The following is a 17,837-nucleotide window of genomic DNA, read 5'->3' as shown; positions in this document are numbered from 1 at the left end:
TTAAGTGGGGAGCTTGCTGTAGGACACACATCTTGGCAATGGTCCATAGTCGACTGTGGCGGTTCTCTCCATCGTGTACTTCATCACAGTGGTAGCCACTCCCTGACTTATTATTTCCGTGTATTCCGTGTTCCAGGAGAAGAACATTATTTCAAGGTTACACTTTGTAACCAAAGTATCCACCTGGAATCCGTTCATTTTGCATGTATGCTAGAGCCAAAATTTTGCCAGCAAGCCGGCCGCTGTGGCCGAGCGGTTCTAGGAGCTAGAGTTCAGACCCGGGCTGCTGCTACGGTCACAGGTTCGAATCCTGCCTCGGGCAAGGATCTGAGTGATGTCTTTAGGTTAGTTAGGATTAAGTAGTTCTAAGTCTTCGGGACTGAATACCTCAGATGTTAAATCCCATAGTGTTCTGAGCCATTTGAACCAAACGCATAATGCGACGCTGTGCGACAGCAGCATAATATATTCTAAGTAATGTCGGATGCCCATACACTATGCGATCAAAAGTATCCGGACACCTGGGTGAAAATGATTTACAAGTTCGTGGTGCCCTCCATCGGTAATGCTGGAATTCAGTATGGTGTTGGCCAATGCTTAGCCTTGAGACAGCTTCCACTCTCCCAGACACACTTTCAATCAGGTGTTGAAAGGTTTCTTGCGGAATGGCAGCCCATTCTTCACGGAATCCTGCACTGAGCAGAGCTATCTACGTCGGTTGGCAAGGCCTGGCACGAAGTCGGCGTTCCATAACATCCCAAAGGTGTATACGACTCAGGTCAGGACTCTGTGCACGCCAGTCCATTACAGGGGTGCTATTGTCGTGCAACTACTCCGCCACAGGCCGTGCTTTATGAACAGGTGTTCGATCGTGTGAAAGATGCAATCGCCATCCCCGAATTGTTCTTTAACAGTGGGAAGCAAGAAGATGCTTAAAACATTACTGACCGCGGCTTTTGAGGCGCCACGTCACGGACTCTGCGGTCTCTCCCACCGGAGGTTCGAGTCCTCCCTCGGTCATCGGTGTGTGTGTGGTTCTTGGCATAAGTTAGTTTAAGTAGTGAGTAAGTCTAGGAACCGATGACCTCAGCAGTTTGGTCTCTAAGGAGTTCACACACATTTGAACATTTGAAAACATCAGTGTAGGCCTGTGCTGTGATAGTGCCACGCAAAACAACAAGGGGTGCATGCCCCCTCCATGAAAAACACGACCACACCATAACACCACCGCTTCCGAATTTTACACACGTTGGCATCACCCCGGTACCCAGAACTCCTCAAGATAGACGTTGTGAGTGGATATTGTAACACAGACACAGTCCATTCGACTGTTTAGAGATGTCACTAAACCCGCCCAAAGATGGAAATAACCATGCACGAGCAGCGCCTATTAGACGTAGGAGGTCCGACAGCCGATCAGTTCCAGTCATTCCACCAGAAAGAGGTACATAGCTCGTGTTGTCTGTAGTTCAACCATGCCTAGACGGTCAATACCGCGGTTCGATCGCGTCCGCATTTTAACTTTGTGCCAAGAAAGGCACACAACGAGGGAAGTGTAGAGGCGTCTCGGAGTGAAACAAATCGATGTTGTTTGAACGTGGAGGAGATAGAGACAGGAACTGTCTATGGCATGCCCCACTCACGCCGCCCAAGGCCTGCTACTACAGTGGATGACCGCTACCTGCGGATTATGGCTCGGAGGAACCCTGAAAGTAGCGCCACCATGTTGAATAATGCTTTTCGTGCAGCCACAGAACGTCGTGTTACGATTCAGGCAATAGGCTGCATGATGCGCAACTTCACTCCAGACGTGCATGGCGAGGTCTATCTTTGAAACCACGACACCATGCTGCGCGGTACAGATGGGCCCAACAACGTGCCGAATGGACCGCTCAGGATTGGCATCACGTTCTCTTCACCGATGAGTGTCAAATACGCCTTCAACCAGGCAATCGTCGGAGTCGTGTTTGGAGGCAACCCGGTCAGACTGAACACATTAGAGACACTGCCCAGCGAGTGCATCAAGGTGGAGGTTCCCTGATGTATTGGGGTAGCATTATGTTGGGACGACGTAGGCCGCTGGTCGTCATGAAAGGCGCCATAACGGTTGTACGATACGTGAATGCCATCCTCCGACTGATAGCACAACTATATCGGCAGCATATTGGCGAGGCATTCGTCCTCATGGACGACAATTAGCGCCTCCATCATGCACATTACGTGAATGACTTCCTTCAGAATAACTACATCGCTGAACTATAGTGTCCAGCATGATTTTCAGACGTGAACCCTACTGAACATGCCTGGGATAGATTGAAACGGGCTGTTTATGGTCGACGTGACCGACCAACCACTCTGAGGGATCCACGACGAAAGGCCGTTGAGGAGGGGGACAATCTGGACCAACAGTATCTTGATGAACTTGTGGATAGTATGCCACGATGAATACAGGCATGTATCAATGCAAGAGGACCTACTACTGGGTGTTAGAGGTACCGGTGTGTACAGCAATCTGGACCACCACTTCTGAAGGTCTCGCTGTATGGTGGTACAACATGCATTGTGCTGTTTTCATGAGCAATAAAAAGGGCGGAAGAGATGTTTATGTTGATCTCTGCTCCAGCTCTTTGTACAGGTTCCGAAACTCTCGGGACCGAGTTGATACAAAGCTTTTTCTGTTCGGTTTATATGGAGTTCCACTGGATCCACCTTATTATCGTTGAGGTCTCGCTCAAGTCTTTTGAGGTTGTAACCTCCCCACAAAATAAAATAAATAATATGAATATGATTCTAATTCAGTGTAACCTCAAAACCGAAAAATTCCTAAACTTCTCAACAGTAAAAAATTATAATTATGTCGTTCACATTCAGTGTAACGTCCCACCAAAAAAAAAAAAAAATAAATTCAGTAACCTGGTGATAATACAATGTAACTAACCTCTCAATTAAATTGTCATTCACTTATGACTTTTCAATAATTGACTGTGAATTTAACCTGGTAAATTTTTGACATCAGCAGTGCTGCGTCATGGCCCTGAAAGATCATTCTGAGTAACAAAAAAAAAAAAAAAAGATAATTCTTATCTCAATGAAGTCGCCGATAACGCATATATATCTGCTCTTAAAATAATGTTTTCTGGCACAGCCCTGTGCAATGCTGGCCGATAGAATTGTCATTTATGAAAGGAAGCAACTGATTTTTCTTTTGCAACAATCGGGATGATCATGGATGGGAGAATCTTTAATCTGCCAGGAAGTTTCATGGATGGGAGAAATTAGTAAATTCTTTAAATTGAAATGAATCGTTGTTAAAAGTTACTTTTTATGAGAAAGATTATTATTACGAGATTTTTAAAACATTTTCATGGGACTTGAGATGACATTACTACATATGCGCGAGGCTGCTTTTACCTTATACAATAATACTCAGGCTCCGGCATCGCTGCACTGCGACCGGCCCAGCCAACACAATACATCTGACCAGACCAGACCAGACTGCAGACTAGCAACAACATACTGCTACAGCTACACAGTTCCCACTGCAGTCAACACCGCTCTCTGGTCACAGATTCTCTTATACCTTGCATATCGTAGGCAGCGCATGAGCAATACACATCTGGTCAGACCTCTTACATAACCCTCCACTAGGGGAGCAAAAATTTGGCAGCGATGGTGAGTCAATTTGACTTGCCATGAGCAACAAATGTTTCTTAATTAACTAAGTTTACAGTCACAGAATATATATATATATATATATATATATATATATATATATATATATATATAAGCGCAGAACATGAAATGAAATAGAGTGCACATGCACTGAGTACAGAACATATCAAGAAATAACAAAATCTATATGCAATGAGTACAAAACATATTAACAAATGACATAAAGTGCACACACACTGTATATATTTTTTACCATTTTACAAGAACTAGGAAAGGAAAGGGAAGGATTGCATCATGGTTGTAGCACAGTAAGTTGCACGTAGCTGCACTGAAAGTCCATATCTTTCTACAGAAGCACAACACCAAGTGAGACAATCTGCAGTTCTCTTCCCTGAAGTATTAATCAGTGTAGCCAAGACACTGAAATGTCGTATTTATATTCAATGTTATCATTTTGGTAGTACATTAGGCACACCAAACAGTAGGACCGTAATAACATCTCCATCGTTCAAGGTGGTGGACAGCATGATGTGTCAACACCACACTCTTGCAGAATCCATACTCTTTCACCAACGTAGAATGAGTGTAAAATCCAAATATAGCGCTCCATGATCATGAGGATGGACAGGACAAACGGATATTGCAGTAATTTCTGCTAATTAGGTCAGAAGGTGAAGGACATTAATTCTTATGCTAGTCATCATTGAGAATTACACTAGTCTATCAACTGATTTGAGTAATTGTTGGCACTCATTGCCTAGTTACTAAACATTTCTGTACTATGTATGGACTATTACAGAACATTATTCATAAGACATCTGATTGAAGTAAACAGTGGCACTCATTGGATAGGTACAAACCATTTTTATGCATTGTTCAGAAGTCTTCATTCAAAACAAGAGTTAATTAATGGCGTAGCATTTACATAATTCATCTAATTATAGTAATCATTGGCACTCATTGGCCAGTTACAAACCATTTTTTATGCATTGTTGAGAAGTTATCATTCAAAACAAGAGTTAAATTAGTGTAGCATCAAGCTACTGGAATTCATATACGATATCATGTAAGTGACATAAGACAAATTTAAAATATAAGAAACAGTGGCATTCATTGGCCAGTTACAAACTATTTTTATGCATTATTCAGAAGTGGTCATTTAAAGCAGGAGTTAATGAGTGTAGCATTAAGCTACTGGTATTCATATATAATATAATGTAAGTGACATAAGACAAATTTAAAATATAAGAAACAGTGGCATTCATTGGCCAGTTACAAAGTATTTGTGTAGTTTTATAAAACATAATTCAGTATTATTTGGAAGTCATCATTCAAAATGAGAGTTAATTATTGGCATAGCATTTATAGAGTATAACAAAAATTTTATTTATAGAAATTAATGGCAAAGCATTTGTGCATTATTACGAAACATCATTCAGTATTACTCAGAACTCATCATTCAAGTGACATAAAACATATTTAAAAGTGTAACACACTGTAACTATTACTCAAGGTCTGTGGTCTAATAATACATAGATATAATGGATTCAATATATCTGAGAAATTTGCATTATATTTAGAACTAGAAATACATCATGAACTAGTACCATTATTTGGTTGTATACTGGTAATAGCTGGGACTGGTAATTTTTTTTTCTAGCAATGCATTGCGTTGGGATCGATAATTAATTGCTGGGGCATGAAAATTTTTGTTTATTGCTGCAAATAACGACTAATAACGTCATTCGTCATGAGTCAGCTGTAGCAAGGTTATGAAACAAGTAGAGTATATGTGATCACATTCATGAATGACACACACAAATGGGTAAAAAAAATGCCAGTACTTGAACAGATTTAATGAATAACTGCTTATAGCAAATTAATTTCATGAATAGCTTCCCCTGGAAAAATTACAAAATGGATTATTGAGCTGAAAGAAGAATCACATATTATGCTGAAAAGTAGTGAACTTCGAATTAACAGGTAATGAAACGTGTACTCAATATGTATGTACTCTAGCTGTCCTTTCCAAAACATTCAGTCATTATACCATGCGACATAAGACATACTGTCAAAACGAACTGCAACAAATACTTAAATAACTACATAGCATTTCTTAACTAACAGTAAATATATAAACTTCATCATTATTCTCATCTGCAAAGAAAAACTTCATTATTCATATTAACATAACTTCATTACTATCATCACCTGCAAAGAAAAACCTCATTATTCATATTAGCATATTCGTCATGTAACTATTCATCATCATTTATTATCATCTGCAAAAAAGACACTCCATTATTCATATTACCATTTCCTTCACACAACTACTCATAGTATAGAGTTTCTTATTTCTAGCATGTTTCATGACTAAAACTAAGATATGTAGTTCTGTCTGACAGCCTGCATCAACCGCCTCGTATTCTGAAAGAAAAATAATTAGTTAAGGCTGCTATCATACGATGTGTATAGTATATTCTTGTTAATGCTTGTTAATTCTGATCCATTTACTCTTCGTCACAAGATAGTGCATTTTCTTTCCTTCATTCTGATGGTGAAATTCCCATTTCACAGTAATCCACTGTGGTTTGTTTAAGTTATTTCTTTTACACGTTATTGCTTTCTGAAAATGATGAATAAGGAATAATATCTTGCATTTACATCATATACTCATTAAATAAAAACTAGTTTCTAGTGATAAAATTAAGCATACAGCATAGCATGACAGAAAACGTATTACGTCATAAACATTCTGTTTTCAAGTGCAAAAAATGTACACACAGTATCATAATGTAGTAGCAAAAAAAAATGTAAAATAGTCACGATGTTGACGTATCATAAGGCAAAATGTCAAAGTCAACTGGTGTTTGTTATATCTTAAAGATACACGAAAAATGGAAAATGTGCACGGTCTGATATATAACGACAAGAAAAGCGACCAGCTAACCTTAGCTTGCTGGGCACTTGCCAAGAAAAGATATGATAATCATCAGTAAGTAGTCACATAGATATAATTGCATAAGTGCTCATATAAAAATCAGGAAATGGCATTACAGTGTGATAAATCATAAAATATATTCATTCAAGAAAGGGTTTAATATTGGAGAAATGGTGATTGCCTTTGGTTTTTCTGGTTCTCAAAGTTTCGACGTGTACTACATTGGGGTGAGGAATGCTGCGAATTCGATATGGACCTGCGTATAGAAGCTCAAATTTACTGCATCTACTCTTTCCTCTGTAAGATAAATAGTGTGTACGTACTAATATCTTCTGTCCAATGTGCAAGTCACGGCGTGTACAAACCTGTTTTTGCTGTCTTCTCCGGCGCTCTGCGGCACGTTTGATGTTGTTCAGCGCAATGTCAATTATTTCATGGTGTCGACGAGATGTAGGAAAGGATACTAGTTCTTTAATTTTGTTATGTGGTTCAACATTTTTCAATATAACAGTCGGAGATAGCATAGTAGATTCATTTGGTATCGAGTTAATTACATCCTGGAATGAGAGTATGTGTGTGTCCCAATCAATAGGTATTTATGGCAGTATATTCTACATAGTTTACCAATTTCATTCATTAGTTGTTCACAAGGGTTCGAAGAAGCGTGATACTTGGATATATAGATCGGAGAAATGTTTCTTGCTCGTAACATACGTGTCCATATAGCAGATCGAAACTGTGGTCCATTGTCGGAAATTACTTTCAATACCTGTCCTACATGGGGTAAAAAATGTTTTACAAATGCTTTCGAAACAGATTTAGCAGTAGCTTTGCGTAACGGAGTGAAGGTAACAAATTTCGAAATGAGTTCAACAGCGGCAAAGATGTAAGAAAAACCTCTATTAGATCAGGGAATCGGACCAAAAATGTCTACAGCAGACATGTGTCTCAATTTAACAGGTACAATAGGATGTAACGGAGGAATATGTGAAGTCGTGTCTGACTTAGCTTTCTGGCAGATTTTACATGACGCTGAAACTCGTCGAATACGTTTCTCCATGTTGGCAAAATAACAGTTCTGTCTCAGTATAGGAAAACATTTTCTGGCTCCGCAATGTGCGTAACTTAAATGAGTATACCAAATTAATTTGTTAACAAGTTTGTCAGGAATGCATAGTAACCAGTTGTTGCTGTCAGGGTGAGAGCGGCGAAACAGAATGTTATTGCGTACAGTTTAATGGTTTCTGATGGTAACATTATTCCTAGCTTGCCAAAGGTGTTTGATTTCTTTCCATACGTGGTGCTATGTCTCATAATGACGCCGAAATGAAATTTTCAAATGCAACTTGTTGAATATACATGACGCTGAAATTTGCTTTGCAGAAGTTGGTTGCGATGTCTTTCTGATGGTTGCTGAGAGAACGGGATAGTGCGTCTGCTACAACATTTTGTGTACTGGGAATGTGAACTATTGTAAAATTAAATTCCTGTAAATAAAGTTTCCATCTGATTAACATGTCGTGTGTAAATTTTGCGGAAAGTAAAAACTGTATAGCTCTATGATCTGTGTAAACGGTAGTGTGTCTTCCATAAAGAAAATGCCGAAATCTCGTAAATGCCCATACAACATATAATGTTTCAAGTTCTGTGACAGAATAATTGCATTCAGCAGGTGACAGAATGCGGCTCGGAAAGGCGATGTTTTTAATTACTGCATTACCGTCTTCTTCAATTTCCTGAAAAATGTGTACGCCTAAAGCTGTGTTAGAACTGTCGGAGGCAATGGAAAAATTTCTAGTAAGATCTGGATGTGATAAAAGTGGTGCATTCAACAAAGCTTCTTTCAGATTCACAAATTCAGACTACGTTTGGCTATCCCAGGACCAAATAGTGTTTTTACCCGTCAACCGACATAATCTAGGGGTGTCTAAAGCAGAGTAATGAATAAATTTACAAAAAAAGTTAATTAAACCCAAAAAGTTGCGGAGTTGTTTCTTCGTCGTAGATACGGTAATGTCACGTAAAGCTTGAAGTTTTTCCGTGTCAGGCGCAATGCCTTCTGTTGAAATTACATGTCCAAGAAATTTTATAGAAGTTTTGCCAAAGTGCGATTTGCTAAGATTAACTGTGAGTCCTTGTGCACGAAAAGTTTATAACAGTTGTTCAAGAATCAGCTCGTGTTCAGACCAGTTAGCTTCTGCAATAAGAATGTCGTCTACATACGTTGTGCATCTGTCTTTTAGTTCTGTCGGAAGTATAGTATTCAAACCGCGAATAAATGCTGCTGGAGAAATTGTTAAACCGAACGGTAACTTATAAATTTGATAACAGTCACCAAAACAGAGAAAAACCTGTGTACTTTCTGCAGTTCGGATGGAGCTGGATTTGCCAAAATCCCAGTTTCAAATCTAATGTGGAATAAATAGCAGTACCATGGAATTTCTGTAGAAGTTCTTCTAGTGTTTGAGGGCGATTTGTTTCATTAATAATAATGTCATTGATGTGACGCGAATCAAGTATGAGACGAAGTGAACCATCCTTTTTCTTAACAATATGGAGTGGGTTTATGTACGGACTAACTGCCGGTTCAATAATTCCTTGGTCAAGCATAGCTTGCAATTCTTTCTTAACTTGTTCTGTGTGAATATATGGAATGGGATAATGTTTGGCTTCAAACGTGTCGTGCCGTTTAACTTGAAATTCATACATAAAACCGGACATAGTACCAGGGATGTTGTCAAGAACTGGAGCTTGCTGTAAAAGAATTTTGCGTAGTTACGTGCGTTCGTCGTCTGTATTTGCACTGCTCTTTTTAACATTATCAGAAGTCATCTGCATAACGTCGTCTGGAGTATTGTAGTTGTGTACGTACGTCTCTGTGAACAATGTGGAATGACAGTCTATGTTACGTGAAGCAGAAATGACTTCTCTACGATTAATTGTTTGTTCTTCTGCAGATAAAGAGTGCTGAAATTCTAATACCAGTTGTACATTTTCATCCTTTAACATTAAATACGAATTTTGAAAGTCAATAACTGCGTCTTTTTGTACCAAAAAACTCGTACCTAAAATAACGTCTGTTGTCAATAACGGAACAATCCAAAAATTTGAGTGAAACGTATGACATGCAATACAAAATGATAAGTGTGTCTGTAACTTTACATCTACTCCTTTACCAGATACTGCTCCTTTAACTTTACTTTTGCCTAATGGTAACGTAGGATAGGTGCTCTCTTTGTTACATTCGTTGAAAGTTTCCTCATTTATAACTGACATAGGTGATCCAGAAACGATTACAGCTGAAAATTTGTATGATCCCATCTGTACTTCAATGACAGGGTGGGAAATGGTTTTTTGAATAACTGGTTTTTCATGCAAAAGTGTGTCTCGGATGTCGTCAAAAGTAATAACATTTTCGTAAACAAGATACTCTGTGTCAAAAGTTTTGCTTGCGTTGCTGGAAGATGCAACCTGTACTGTATCTAGTCAAATTCTTTTTGACGTGCTATTATTCGCGGGAGGATGGTGTGGCATCTCGACTATTTGTACTGGTCTGTTATTTCGTCCTGACGTATTACGTTCGGGATGATACCGACTGTCTGGTTCATTCATGATAATCTGTTGTTGCGGATGATTCTGTTGCTGGTAAGACCGACTGTTATTAAACGTACGCTGAAAACTGTGCTCATTACTTTTACGTCTGTCATGATAGTCATTGTTATACGGCGAGTTGCGATATAAGTTGGAATCGTGTGTTTTCTGTACGTACTGATTTCCTTGTTGCTGTGCGTTGCTATTTGGCGGAGCCGACGCTATACGTGTAGGCGGCGAAACATTAAAGCTTGCTTGACCTTGCACATTACATTGTTGGTTAGGTATGCTAACCGGCTGGTTTTGTTGTTGTTGCGGGGAAAAACCTCTATTCTTACCAAAAGATATTTGCGACTGCTGAAAATTTTGTACATACTGATGATTAAAATTTTGTCTGTTATTAAAGTTACACTGGTATTTCTTGTCATTTCGCGAGTGTCTAATGAAAATTGTCACTTTCGGTAAAACTTGTCATATCTGGTTTTCTTAACTCATTTCTAATCCTAGATAGGTCGATAGTTGAAGAGATGTTTTGATAGATATAAACGATAGTAGAAGAGAAGGCAGCAGCGCAGAAAACTAAAGATGAAATAGCACTAGTACGGCTCAGGGCCCTGTGCACGCTACGGCACATATTCATCGAAGTGTAATGAATCCCCTGAGGTCACTTACGCGCTGCAAGTAAATTTTAGTTTCTACATTACAGGCAATGCCGGTGAAAATTCAAAAATAAATTGTCATATCCAGTTAAAAGGGTGAATCTATGTTCTGTCATTCTTAAATTTCCCAATGGATAGAAAGTGCTTGTAATCAAAATTATCGTCTCTGAATGTGTGAACAGGTTCAGGACTGTATGAGAATCTATTTGTCTGTGTCTGTTCGGATTCTAAGTCACGTAGTCTCTGTAAATTACCTGAGCTACACTGGCTGTGTGAGTGTGACAAATGTTTGGAAAGTGGCGTATGCTGTGATGTGTTAAAGGCTGAAATATTTTTCATCTCCGTCACTTCTAGACAATTTTCTACGTAATGTTTTGGACGAACCTATCTCACTGATCGTCTGCTGTACATTTTGGAATTCGGGTGTTTGATTAAGCGAAACTGGTGACGAATCGTCTGATTTGATGTCGATATTTTCGATAACATCAATACGACTGGCCAATTCATCATATTTTTTAAGTCAGTGCTTTTACCTGATCATCGTTTTTGGTATAATAAGCATTAATTTGTTTTTGTATTTTACGTGTGGTTTTGTTCAATTTTTTAACGTCTACTTTGATGTCATCGGGATCCTGTACTAGTTCCAACTTTTCAAGTCTGTTGGTCATTGTCTGAAAGTCTAATGTGTGTGTGTCTGTTTTTGTTTTAAGATCGGAGATTTCATCATGCAATTCGGTGTTCAACTGTTTGATTTCGTCTGATACTGTAGCAATATTGTTGTCTGCGTATGTTTTTGCTTTCGTAAACAATTTACGCTTATCTTCCGGTCTTTGTGCAGTAATTGTTTCCATGACTTGTTACTTTACTTAATTCTGTTCCTGTATAAATTTACTGTAACGCGTTTCACTGTTTTGCAGGTGGTGATTAAAACGTTCGTCAATTTGGCTGTTCTGTTGGCCAAATTTCGCGTCTATTTTCGCATCCAGTGTGCGTGAAAGTTCTGCTGACATTAATTTAAACTCGTCGCGTAACTGTGTTGCGTTTTCAGAGCATTGTTTAGCGACTGCACTAATTTCATCTCTAAGTAATTTAGTTGTGGCTGCATGTGTATTACTTAATTCTTGTGCCACAGATCTAATTTCTCCACTACTGTTCCTAGCACAAGCCTTAATTTCCTCACGTAATTGTTCTTTAGTATCATGACATTGCGCGGCAACGGCTGTAATCTGTTCAGTAAGTTGTTTGATATTGTTGTCTTGTTTTTCATTAATTTGTTTGTTCGATTCATTAATTTGTTGTTTGAAATTTTCATTAAGTTGTAGCAATAATGCCATAACTTGATCCACGCCAATATTACCTACTCTATTCTCTGTGCTGTTTGATGGAGTACCTGCAATTGTCACGTTTTGTGTAACCATTTGGTCATTCTGTGATTCTCGAAAAGGTTTGGCAGTCGGAAGTGCACTGTGGGTCACTACCTCGGAATCAAGTAAATCTGACGTATTTTGATTACATTGCTCATCTTCGTGAGAAAAATTTATATGTTCACTATGCAAATTTTGCAAATCAGGCATGTCAAACTGGGCAGCGTTCATTGTATCGGAACGTGCCGCATCATCAATTGTTACATTTACTGTGGACATAATTGAATTAGTTTGTTCATCATTAGGATCAAAATCATTACTAGTGGTTGGTATGCACTGATTATCAGTAATTAGAGGATTATCGCTATTACACTGAGTGTCGCAAGTATTATCGGTCAAATTATTCGAGTCGGCTATTTCACTCATTACACATCAGGATGTACTGTTAACAGTTTTTCGCTGAAGTTTTCACAAATCAAAATTAAGCACAAAATGAAACAAAGACGAAGCGAAATGGAACAAACACAATTACAACGAGGAGCAATAAACTGCCGATGATCTGTGAAAGAAAGGGTGACAAATTAGTAAATGTGTTGCGCCAGATGCAAACTACATTTAAGTAAATAAGAGCAGATATATGACTACTTCTCAGAAATATACAAAGAAATACGATCCTGGCAGGGTCGCCAAGTGTAACCTCCGCACAAAATAAAATAAATAATATGAATATGATTCTAATTTAGTGTAACCTCAAAACAGAAAAATTCCCAAACTTCTCAACAGTAAAAAATTATAACTATGTCGTTCAAATTCAGTGTAACGTCACAACAAAAAATAAATTCAGTAACCTGGTGATAATACAATGTAACTTACCTCTCAATTAAATTGTCACTCACTTATGACTTTTCAATAATTGACTGTGAATTTAACCTGGTAAATTTTAGACGTCAGCAGTGCTGTGTCATGGCCCTGAAAGATCATTCTGAATAAAAAAATGAAGTCGCCGGATAATGCATATATATCTGCTCTTAAAATAATGTTTTCTGGTACAGCCCTGTGCAATGCTGGCTGACAGATTTGTCATTTATGAAACGAAGCAACTGATTTTTCTTTTGCAACAATCGGGATGATCATGGATGGGACAAATTAGTATATCCTTTAAATTGAAATGAATGGTTGTTAAAAGTTACTTTTTATGAGAAAGATTATTATTACGAGATTTTTAAAACATTTTCATGGGATTTGATATGACATTACTACATATGCGCGAGGCTGCTTTTACCTTATACAATAATACTCAGGCTCCGGCATCGCTGCACCGCAACCGGCCCAGCCAACACGATACACCAGACCAGACCAGAGGAGACTGCAGACTAGCAACAACTTACTGCTACAGCTACACAGTTCCTACTGCAGTCAACACTGCTCTCTGGTCAGAGATTCTCTTATACCTTGCATATCGTAGGCAGCGCATGAGCAATACATCGAAATTACATCTGCTTGGACCTCTTACAAGGTATCACCTAAAATTTTTAATGATAATGTTAACGATTTTCAAGTTTCCATGGCAGCATACATATTTGTCTGTCGTGCTGGGCATTTGCTGTGAATATCTTAGTGGAAATGCTTAAACTGTTTCGTTCGTTCTCCAGAAATTCATACATCTACATCAACATACATTCTTTGCAAACCAGTCATTAAGGATTCTGCCCGTGCCATTCACATTGGGTACGTGGGAATAATGAATGTTTACATGCCTCTGTGCCCACTGTAATTAATCAAATTCTGTTCTCGATCAGTATGGGAGAGATATGAAGGGGCTTCTAACATATTCCTAGATTTATTTTTTAAAGCAAGTTTTTGAAATTTTGTTCATATTTTCTCACGATACCATGTGTCTATCTTTAATCGTCTGCCAGTTCAGTTTCTTCAGCACTTCCGTTACCCTCCACCACAGATCTGGTAAAGCTGTAATTAAACGTGCGGACCGCCTGCGTATTTTTTTTTGTCATTCATCAGTCTTCTGATTAATTCAGTGAATGGCATCTGTACATTTTCAACGTAGCTGTCCTATCGATCATCACTTGGCAGCAAATGATAATCGAAGGGGTCGTTGTCTCAAAACCTACTGGTAACAGTCACTGAACACTGGGCCCTATTTTGACTGGACTACAGGTGGGGTTCTTCTTACACGTCGGTCAGAGGTCCTTAAGATGACTCATATAGCACTGAAACCGATTCGTCAAATTAAATAATTACTAGAAATGCAAATAGCTGAAGCTGTTTTGGTTAGACATTTTATGTTGAATAACGGAGGTAACGCAATCAATCTGTTAAAGATGGATTTACACTGTAATCCACACACTTCTGTGGATTGCAAGAGACAAGCGCAAGAATATTGCACGTTCAGGTTAACAGCTCATGCATCTAAGTTACTAACAAGAATAATATACAAAAGAATGGAGGAGAAAACTGACCATCTCTTATATGGCGATTTAGTAAAGATAAAGGCACCAGAGGGGCAGTTGTAGTTGTGACTGTGGTTGGTAACGGACGCAAGACTGAAGAGACGTCAAGTTGCGTTCATAAGACATGTCGACTTGGAAAAAACGTTCGACAATGTAAAATGGTGCAAGCTGTTAAAAACTCTGAGAAAAATAGGGGATAAGCAATTGGTAAAAAAACTATTAATATATACTATGTACAAAATCCTGGAGGAAACAATAAGAGTGGAAATCCAAAAACGAAATGCACGAATTGAAAAGGGTATAACACAGGGATGATGTTTTTACCCCTATTGTTCAGTCCATAAATCGAGGAAGCAATGACAAATGCACAAGAAAATTTCAAGAGTAGTATTTAAATTCAAGATAAAGGAATATCAGTGATGCGATTCGCTGATGCCGTTGTGTACTCCGTGACCGTGAAGAAGTACTGGATGTGTAGAGTGGAATGAACAGGCTAATGAGTACAGAATATGGATTGAGAATAAACAGCAAAAAGAAAAAAGTAATGAGAAGTGGCAGAAATGCGTATACCAAGTAGATTAGAATCAAAAATATCATCAAGAAGTAGACGAAGTTAATGTATTCTGCTGCCTTGGAAGCAAAATAACCGATTATCGACGAAGGAAGGAGGACGTAAAAGCAGAATAGTGCAGACAAAGAGGGAGTTTCTGGCCAAGAGAAGTGTACAGGCTTTAACTTGACGAAGAAATTTCTGAGAACATATGTTTTGAGCACACCATTGATGGTATGGCAGTGAAACTTTGGCTGTGGGACAACGGGAACGGAAGAGAATCGAACAATTTGGGTAGTAGTGCTACAGATGAACATTAAAAATTAGGTAGGCTGATAAGAAATGAGGAGATTCTCTGCAGAGTCGACAAGGAAATGAATGAAAACACTGACAAGAAGCAGGTACCGGATGACAGGACACCTGTTAGGACATCGGAGAGTAACTTCCATGGTACCAAAGGAAGGTGTAGAGGGATAAACTGCAAGGGAAGACAGAGATATGAATACATCCTGCATATAATTGAGGAGGTATGTTGCCATGTACTACTCTGGGATGAAAATATTGGCACAAGAGAGGAATTCGTGGCTAGCCTCATCAAACCAGGCGGATGACTCATTACTGAGAACAAATCGTAAATTACAGTACTTATCATCTACAGCTCCCTCTACTACCATTGGTGTTACGATTTTATGTGTAAAAAATCTCATATCATCCTGTCCTTTCTTCATGCCGATGATTTCCATATGTTTCCTTCGGCGCTTTTTCAGAGAACCTGCTAATTCCTTATCTTATCAGTCCAGCTAATTTTCAGCAGTCTTCTAAAGCACTGCGTCTCAAATGCTTTAATTCTCATCCGTTTCAGTTCTCCCACAGTCAATGATTATCTGCCACGCAGTGCAATGCTTCAAACGTGCATGACCATAAATTTTTCCTAAATTTATGTACGTTTGACAGTATTAGGTTTCTCATGGCTAGGAACGTCATCTTCTCCAGGGCTAGTCTGCTTTTAATGACGTCCTTGCTTCGTCCGCCATGCGTTAATTTGCTGCCCAGGTAGCAGAATTCCCTAACTTCGTCTTTTCCGTTATCACCAGTTTTGATATATGCTACTTCACATGCTGTACTCTTTGGACTTTTAATTCCATTCAAAATATTGTGTAATTACTCTTCACATTCACTGAGGATAGCAATGTCATCACCGAATCTTATGCTTGATATCTTGAACTTCAATCCACCTCTTAAACCTTTCATTTATTTATATTCGATATATTGACTGAATTTAGGAGCTAACGTCTTGCCCTAAAACTTTTTAATCCGAGGAACTTTATTATGATCTTCCTATCTTGTTATTCCGTCCTGGTGCTGGCACCTATTACAGATTTCCCATCCTGTTTTACAGCTTATTCCTGTTTTCCTTAAAATTTCCCACTGTCGGCTGCTTTTTCTATTTCGACATTCAAATGAAGGTGTCTTCATTTCTGTTCAGTGTTGCTTCCACTAGCAGGCAAAATGTGAGGACTGTCTCTATGGTGACTTTACCTTTCCTAAAGGTAAACTGATGGTCATTTAACAGATCCAAATTTCCTTTACTGTTTTCCGATTATTAATTTTGTCAGTAGCTTGGAAGATGAGCTATGAAGCTGACTATTCGGTGATTCTCTCACTTATATGCTCCTTCTGTCTTCGAAATTTTTGAATTCATATTCCTACAAAGTGTTGCATCTAAATATTTGTATGATTTGGCCGATTACACTTGTACATTTTGATGCTGTAGTAAAAGACTACTTCAGTTCTCCTCTGAATCATAGCAGGTTGTTACAAAAGGTGGCGTTTTGATTCACGTTACAGCTATCGTTGCACAGCAGTAGATTTTATCTCATAAATTTGTCTCCTTCCTATATTCCTCGTGGCTGCTACGGTTTCGGAATGTCTTTGTAAGTAAGTACGTCGTTCGCGTGTTATAACACACTCGCAAATCGGATATCCTGAGTCGCCTTTTAAAGGGAGGGATCTTGTCCTATAAAGACAAAAGTTTTCAGGAGAACGAAGACAGTTTCCTTTTTCCTTTACTTACTCAATTTCGCTATCCCCAAACCGGAACATGTTGTTGCTCATTCGAGATACGGACCCATCTGTAACGATGTTAATACGGTCTTTAGGGTGCTCCGATCTTGCTACTAAATAGTTCCACAAGGGTTTCAATGAAAGCATTCCCGACGTAGGACGTTTCGGGTCTTACATTACACAGGCGCTTCCTGATGCAGGGAGATACCCACGTGAATTTTTGGGTTAGCTGATGCTGTTTTAGAATCAAATAAAGGTGCCTCTGAAGTCTTATTTCCTATAATCAACCAACCAGTTCGGTTCAACATATAGAGTGGATTTGGAAATAAAAAAAAAAAAAAACAGCGCGTAGTATCTTGTGCAAGACAACAAACTAATCATTTTTCAAGACGGAAACCATTTTCGGAAATTCATCGTTCGGATGCTATGAAATTCCAGAATATTTGTGGTATGGTGATGGCTCAGTATTGCATTATTCGTTTAGGACTCGAACAAAAGAGTCATATCCCGCCCTATATTAGAAAAGAT

The sequence above is a fragment of the Schistocerca piceifrons genome, chromosome 1 (assembly GCF_021461385.2).
Source record: "Schistocerca piceifrons isolate TAMUIC-IGC-003096 chromosome 1, iqSchPice1.1, whole genome shotgun sequence".
NCBI lineage: Eukaryota > Metazoa > Arthropoda > Insecta > Orthoptera > Acrididae > Schistocerca > Schistocerca piceifrons.
This window is presented reverse-complemented; position numbering follows the sequence as displayed.